This window comes from Panthera pardus, unplaced genomic scaffold (genome assembly GCF_024362965.1).
Source record: "Panthera pardus isolate Hobbes unplaced genomic scaffold, ASM2436296v1 HiC_scaffold_12, whole genome shotgun sequence".
NCBI lineage: Eukaryota > Metazoa > Chordata > Mammalia > Carnivora > Felidae > Panthera > Panthera pardus.
In genome coordinates, this window is record NW_026526677.1 from 106,738,880 (window position 1) to 106,745,834 (window position 6,955).

At 42.6% G+C, this 6,955-nt stretch overlaps 1 pseudogene; it reads right to left on the bottom strand.

Moving 5' to 3' along the window:
- Window positions 1-253: 253 nt before the first annotated feature.
- LOC128776261 (mitochondrial inner membrane protease subunit 1-like) lies at window positions 254-1,014 on the bottom strand (annotated as a pseudogene).
- Window positions 1,015-6,955: the final 5,941 nt, after the last annotated feature.

The following is a 6,955-nucleotide window of genomic DNA, read 5'->3' on the forward strand; positions in this document are numbered from 1 at the left end:
GCTGATGTGTTACTTCAGCACTGAGGACTTGTTTCTGATATTTTACTTTCATGATTTTGTCCGTTTCTGGGCAGAGGGTTTGAAACTAGTTGTCTCGGGGTCACCTTCCCTAGAATTTAAAATATTACTGAGAGGTTTTGCACAAATCGTGATTCATCTCCTTCTTAGGAGTCAGAAAGATTCCTTGGAAAATCCTTTTTTCTGGTCACTCTGAGCAATGTGGCTTAGCTCATTCATTTTTCAACTGGTTCGTATTAGTTTTCTTTGGACTTTGCTCCCCCAAATTTGGGGGTGATCCTTTTTTTGAACAATAAATATTTTCTTGGTAAATAAATGGTTTCAGTGGCAATAATAAATTCACTTGAATAGGAGACAATAATCAAGTCAAAAGAATACATGTTAGCTAATCATCAGAAAATCTGTGGCTATGAGGGCTGTCACTTAGAAATCCCAAGTCACTCGGAGGCCAAATCTTAAGCTACATCCTCTTATTTGTCCACATGGAATAGGTCCCATGGTACCCAGAATCTGCAGAATTCTATAGATTAGCATCTTCTAGTCAAACCTGAGCCACTGGCCCATCGCTATGACTTTTAAAGAAATCTGATGAACTACTGGGGAAAATTTTGTCTCCCTCGGCAAATATTTGATTTTGGATCACTCAGCATTTTTGCAATCACGATGTCACCTCTTTGGAGACCATAAAAATGTCAACTAAGATTTTCTGCGAAGACGGTATCTGATTTTGAATGGTAGGCTCTGTAGATGATGCAGAACACTTAACATCACCGGCATGTTCGAAAGCACAATGAATTATTGTGTATACAGCCATACTGAAGAGTACAGCCCGCGAGATGAAAGCTTTTCCCCGGAACACCAGGAAACAGGGTTCTATGTGGATTCTGCCGCCCCCGAACATAGATAGGTCTGTTCTACAATACGTTCCATTTTTAGGGTGATTTCAGGGCCAGAAAAACAAACCAACACACATCTCAAGCGTGTCTCCTGATCCATGGTTTCAGGATTCCTCTGGCCCCAAAGAAGCCCAGGGGGCTCTCACCCAGAACTCCGGTGAGCCTTTCTTACCTGGGTCACAGAAGGGACGCTCCTTTTTTCGAGACCCGTCATCTACAGTGCTCTAACCACAAGAGCTCTGGAGCAGTGGGCTTGGGCCTGAAGGAAAGGAGAGTGATTGCAGTGAGTAGGTGTGCTTGTAAGCCTGCTTCTCCCCGGGCCACCTGTAGGGTGGCTGACAGACGGCAGAGCCATCAAGTATTGTGACTGGCCTCCCTCCAAACACCTCCCACTCACCTGCAGACACAATTCGTTCTGTAGATTATCTCTGGCAAAATTTTATCTCCCTGGCTTCCCTGCGCCCTTGAGGGTGCTGCTGGGTATTTTTCGCCAGCTATCAGGTCATGAATACACAAAAAAGCAAACAAATCTCAAATATAACTGGGAAAAACAATCTACTGCAAATAATGTGATAATACAAAAGCAATGTGCAAGATTTGGGGATTATCTTTGCTGCTGTACATTATTGTTAGCACAGATGATGAGTTGACTCTAACAGTGTTGACTTGTGCATTCTGTCTGTAATTCCTCACCCGCTATTACTCAAACAAATCCCTTATTTGATTTACGTGCCAGCAATCACATTTCGGCTGCCTTCAACAAGGCACCTTGGCTGTTTTTTACTGAGTGTTATCTTTTCACTATTTCTACCAAATGAGGCTTAGATTTCAAATGTCATGTATTTACATTATTGTTATTAAAAATTTTTAAATGTTTACTTATTTTTGAGAGACAGAGACAGAGTATGAGGGTGGGGAGGGGCAGAGAGAGAGAGAGAGGGAGACACAGAATCTGAAGCAGGCTTGAGGCTCTGAGCTGTCAGCACAGGGCCCGACACGGGGCTGGAACCCACAAACCATGAGATCACGACCCGAGCCGAAGTCAGATGCTTAACTGACTGAGCCACCCAGGCTCCCTATTTACATTATTTCTTGAAGCATTTTTCCCCCTATAAAGATGTATGCATTCTAATTTACCTTGAAGGGAGTAAGAGTGGTGTCCTAATTTTGGACATTTTTTAATGTTTATTTATTTTTGAGAGACACAGAGAGCATGAGTGGGGGAGGGGCAGAGAGAGAGGGAGACACAGAATCGGAAGCAGGCTCTGCGCTGACAGCAGAGAGCCTGACGTGGGGCTCAAACCCACAAACCGTGAGATCACGACCTGAGCCCAAGGAGACTCTTAACCGACGGGGCCAACCAGGCACTCCTCTGTCTCTGACATTTTGTAAGGTGTTAGAGAAAACTGATGAGTGCAGCTCACTGTCTTTAAGTTGGATCAGCTATTTAATGAATTGAGTGAGAATATATTAAGCTTATTTTTAGAATGTTCCTTCTTATAAACGCAGCATGTACGTCATAGAGACTTAGCGGCCCCGTAGTGTGGGAAGTGAACTTGTCAGATATCACTCTCTTTACAGGGTCAGGTCCGACTGAAACTTAGAGAGGGAAGTAGGGGACAAGCAAAGAAAATTCCAAGTGATTCAAGGAGCAGTATTTATAAACCTCTGAGTCAGTAATGATTCAGCGCCAAAGCACGGTGCTAAGGACTGTTTAGTTAAAGAGACAGTGGTGTAAAATTAAAGCTCCGATCACCCGTGGTTCTTATTTGTGGGTATCTGGGGTTATGAGGAGGCAAAACATTTGGCGTAAAATCTTTTCTCTCCAGATTCATTTGTATAATTCTTCACAAACTTGAAACGCAAATTTAAACTCTTCCTCCCTATTTTTTTTTTTAATAATCCAAGCAGAAAAGGAGGCAACCTGTGAAAGTTCATTTAAAATTAAAATTGGAGGTCTAATTAGATTTTTTATAAAAATAGGACTAGCATTTCTTGAGTACTTCACATCAGATACACCACAACTATGTGTTGTTGGTCTTACAATACCCATTTTACCGATGTGAAACTGAGGCTTGGAGAGGTTACAAGCTTGCTGAAAGCAGCACAGGTAATAAACAATTTTCAGGCATGATTTGAATTCAGATACTTGCTGTGAGACAGACCAAAGTTCCCTACACCATGCTGTCTCCCATGGTGGGAAGAAGGGAAACACCACGTTAAATGAGCCAAATTTCCAAATTCCACTTGGGTTTAAAGTAAGCTCCATAAGGGGCGCCTGGGTGGCTCAGTTGGTTAAGCATCTGACTTTGGCTCAGGTCCTGATCTCGTGGTTTGTGGGTTCGAGGCCCGTGTCAGGCTCTGTGCTGACAGCTCAGAGCCTGGAGCCTGCTTCTGATTCTGTCTCTCTCTCTCTTTCTCTCTCTGCTCCTCCCTCACTCATGCTCTCTCTCTCTCTCTCTCTCTCTGTCTCTCAAAAACAAATAAATGTTAGAGAAAAATTAAAAAAAAATAAAGTCCCTAAAATTTGAATCACAAAATGATAATAACATTAGAAATCATTTTGAAATCTTAGACGATAAAAAAGGATACTGTACATGGAGATGGTACTTGTCTATCTTTGGTCTGATGTTGGTAAAATTATAACCTCCAATTTTTTTTTCTTTTGAATTTTGTTTTTGTTTTTTTTTTAATTTTTTTTTAACGTTTATTTATTTTTGAGACAGAGAGAGACAGAGCATGAACGGGGGGAGGGTCAGAGAGAGAGGGAGACGCAGAATCCGAAACAGGCTCCAGGCTCCGAGCAGTCAGCACAGAGCCCGACGCGGGGCTCGAACTCACATATCGCGAGATTGTGACCTGAGCCGAAGTCGGACGCTCAACTCACTGAGCCACCCAGGCGCCCCTTTCTTTTGAATTTTGAAGCCAGATTCGGGGCAACTTTGTCATATTAATGATGACTTCTCTGTGTGTATCTGACAGTTTTTCTTCTGTAATGATATTGGATTATGATGAGATTCCTAAGTAGAATATGGGGCGGGAGGGGGGGCGGACCAAGTACACAGTTGGTAATGGACATGGGTTGGTAATGTGGGGACAGACTCCATCAGGGGTTTTTTTTTTTTAATGTTTATTTTTGAGAGAGAGAGAGAGTGAGCACACGTGCATGCACAGGGAAGGGGCAGAGAGAGGGGGAGACACAGAATCCAAAGCAGGCTCCAGGCTCTGAGCTGTCAGCACAGAGCCCAATGTGGGGCTTGAACTCACGGACTGCGAGATCATGACCTGAGCTGAAGTCAGAGGCTTAACCGACTGAGCCACTCAGGCGCCCCCCATCAGGGATTTTATAAAGGGCTAGGAATCATCAGTCTTGGCGATGCTTTGCAATGCAGCAATTTTCTTTGAAACTCCCAGGGCAGGACTGTTACATCCCCCGACCCTCCAGAGGAAATCTGGTTCCTTAAATGACTGGACACCTCCCCTTTCTGGTCAAGTGCATTTACACACAGTGCAAGGCAATTGCAGAAACATGATTTCCTTGTAGCGTGGATAGTCTTTAGAGCTCTAGAAAAGAAATCATGGAGAACAGGGGTCCCCACACACTTGGCTTCACAGAGCAATACATCTTATATTCAACATGAATTAATTTATTGGGGGGGTCATAGTCTCGGAAATATTATTTTTCAAGAACGTTAAAAAACACTTGCCATCTGCTATCATTTCAGAAAAGAAAGGCCACTTTAAAGATAGACCAAGGTGGGGCGCCTGGGGGGCTCAGTCGGTTAAACGTCTGACTATAGCTCAGGTCATGACCTTGCAGTTCGTGGAATCGAGTCCCGCTTCAGACTCTGTGCTGACAGCTTAGACCTGGAGCCTGCTTTGGATTCTGTGTCTCCCTCTCTCCCTACCCCTCCCCTGCTTGCACTCTGTCTTTCTCTCTCTCAAAAATAGATAAACACTAAAACAAATAATAACTCACTATAAAATCAATGTTTATGCCTTATTAAAATATTTCTAAAGGTGTTTGGTTGATATATTTAGCTTTTTAGATATTTGGAATATAGAGAGTTAGGACTGTTACATCCTTTTCATAAAGGGTGTTGATATTTTATAACCTTCTTGTCTTGTCCTGCTTTTAATCGATTTATTATTTATTTATTTATTTATTTATCTATTTATCTATAAGTAGGCCTCACACCCAGTGCAGAATCCAACACAGGGCTTGAACTCACAACCCTGAGATCAAGACCCGAGCTGAGATCAACAGTCAGACGCTTAACTGACTGAGCCACCCAGGCGCCTCAATGCTTTTAATCTTTAATGTTGCTTTGCTAATTATAATTGTATTGCTGCTTTTCCCTCTTTCCTTTCTTTTTGTTTTTCAAAGAATGTATTTTCCCAATATCTGCTTGCCTCTTCCTTTCTTTTCCACATTAAACAAATCACTTCACTGTAAGGGTGGCTTGAAATAAGATACGTCTGCTTTTTAAAGTCCAATCTGGCAATTTTTTTTTTGTCGTTGAAAGACGAATCCAGCCCATTCACATTTAATGGAATATCAGATGTCTTTGATTTTATTTCTTTCATCTTACCTTATGCATGCCATTTATGTTCCTTTGTTATTCCCTTTTCTCCCTTAATTTCGGTGGGTTGATAAAGGTACTATTCATTCTCTCCATTTTGCCTATTAAATTCAGAGGTTCTAGCACAATCTCCCACTCTTCTGGGTATTATTCTATTTTGCTCATTTCTACTGAACCCTTTCTTTCCCTGCTATTGATGTGAAAACAAGGGGTCAAGCTATATCTCTCCATCAAAACGTTTTCTTTTCTGACTGCCTTCTTCCACTTTCATAACGCTCTTTACCTCCGATAAAAACCTAAGAAAAGTTCTTCCCTTCTCTGCTTGCTCCTTCCTCCATTCCCAAGGATCCATGAGACAGTTTAGTACTTTTAGACGTTTGTAGGGTTTTCCTGTAGGATTTTTTTAAGTTTATTTATTTATTTTGAGAGAGAAAGAGAAAGAGGGGGAGAGAGAGAGAGAGAGAGACAGAGGGAGCGAGCTCAAGTGGGGGAGGGGCAGAGAGAGAGAATCCCAGGCAGGTTCTGAGCTCTCAGTGCAAAGCCTGATGTGGGGCTTGAACACAGGAACCATGAGATCACGACCTGAACCGAAGTCAGAGGCTTAACGGACTGAGCCACCCAGGTGCCTCTGTAGGATGTTCCCTCTATTTGCATGACCATTATTTCGCACTTGCCTTACAAATTCCCAAGCACCCCATTATCTTCAATTCAGACATAAATATAGGTGTACCTGAGTGGCCAACGGCACACACACACGTACATGTGTACAGACAGACTCACAGTCATGCTCTTTCCTCACCACCTTGTGCCCCACTGCAGACGTTATCATAATTTGCATTTTGTTGTCTAAGGGTCGTTCACAAAGTATTTCCTTAGACGAAATATCTACGAGTGACACGGCCCTGGATCTTTGCACAGTGGCTCACAGCCTCCCCTCCCCTGGCAGGTGGCTCTCTCAGCAAGGGATAGGATTTGGGGTTGGAATCCTCCTCCGCCAATTCTGGGAGTGGAGTTCCTCAGTTCTCCTGTCTTCTTCTGTTCAGTGCAAGAATGCAATTGGTGTTGGCTCTTGTCCTTTGTAAGTAATCTAGTTTTCATGTCTGACAGCCTTTATATACATACACACACACATATGTGTGTGTGTGTGTGTGTGTGTGTGTATATATATATATATATATATATATATATATATATATATCATGCTTAAATTTAGGAACTCTGCTAGGACATGACCAAGTGTGTTTTGTTTATTTTTCATTCCCCACCCCCCCATCAATTCTGCCCGAAACTCCATGAGCACTTTAAATTTGCAGACTCAAGTCTTTCTTCAAACCAGGGGAAATGTCTTCTATTATTTCCTTAATTAATGCATTCCTGCATCTGTTGCCTTTCCCTCCCTCGGAACTCCTATTATTCACGTTAGGTCGCTGCATCTGTCCCCTGAGCCCTTTTAGAAAA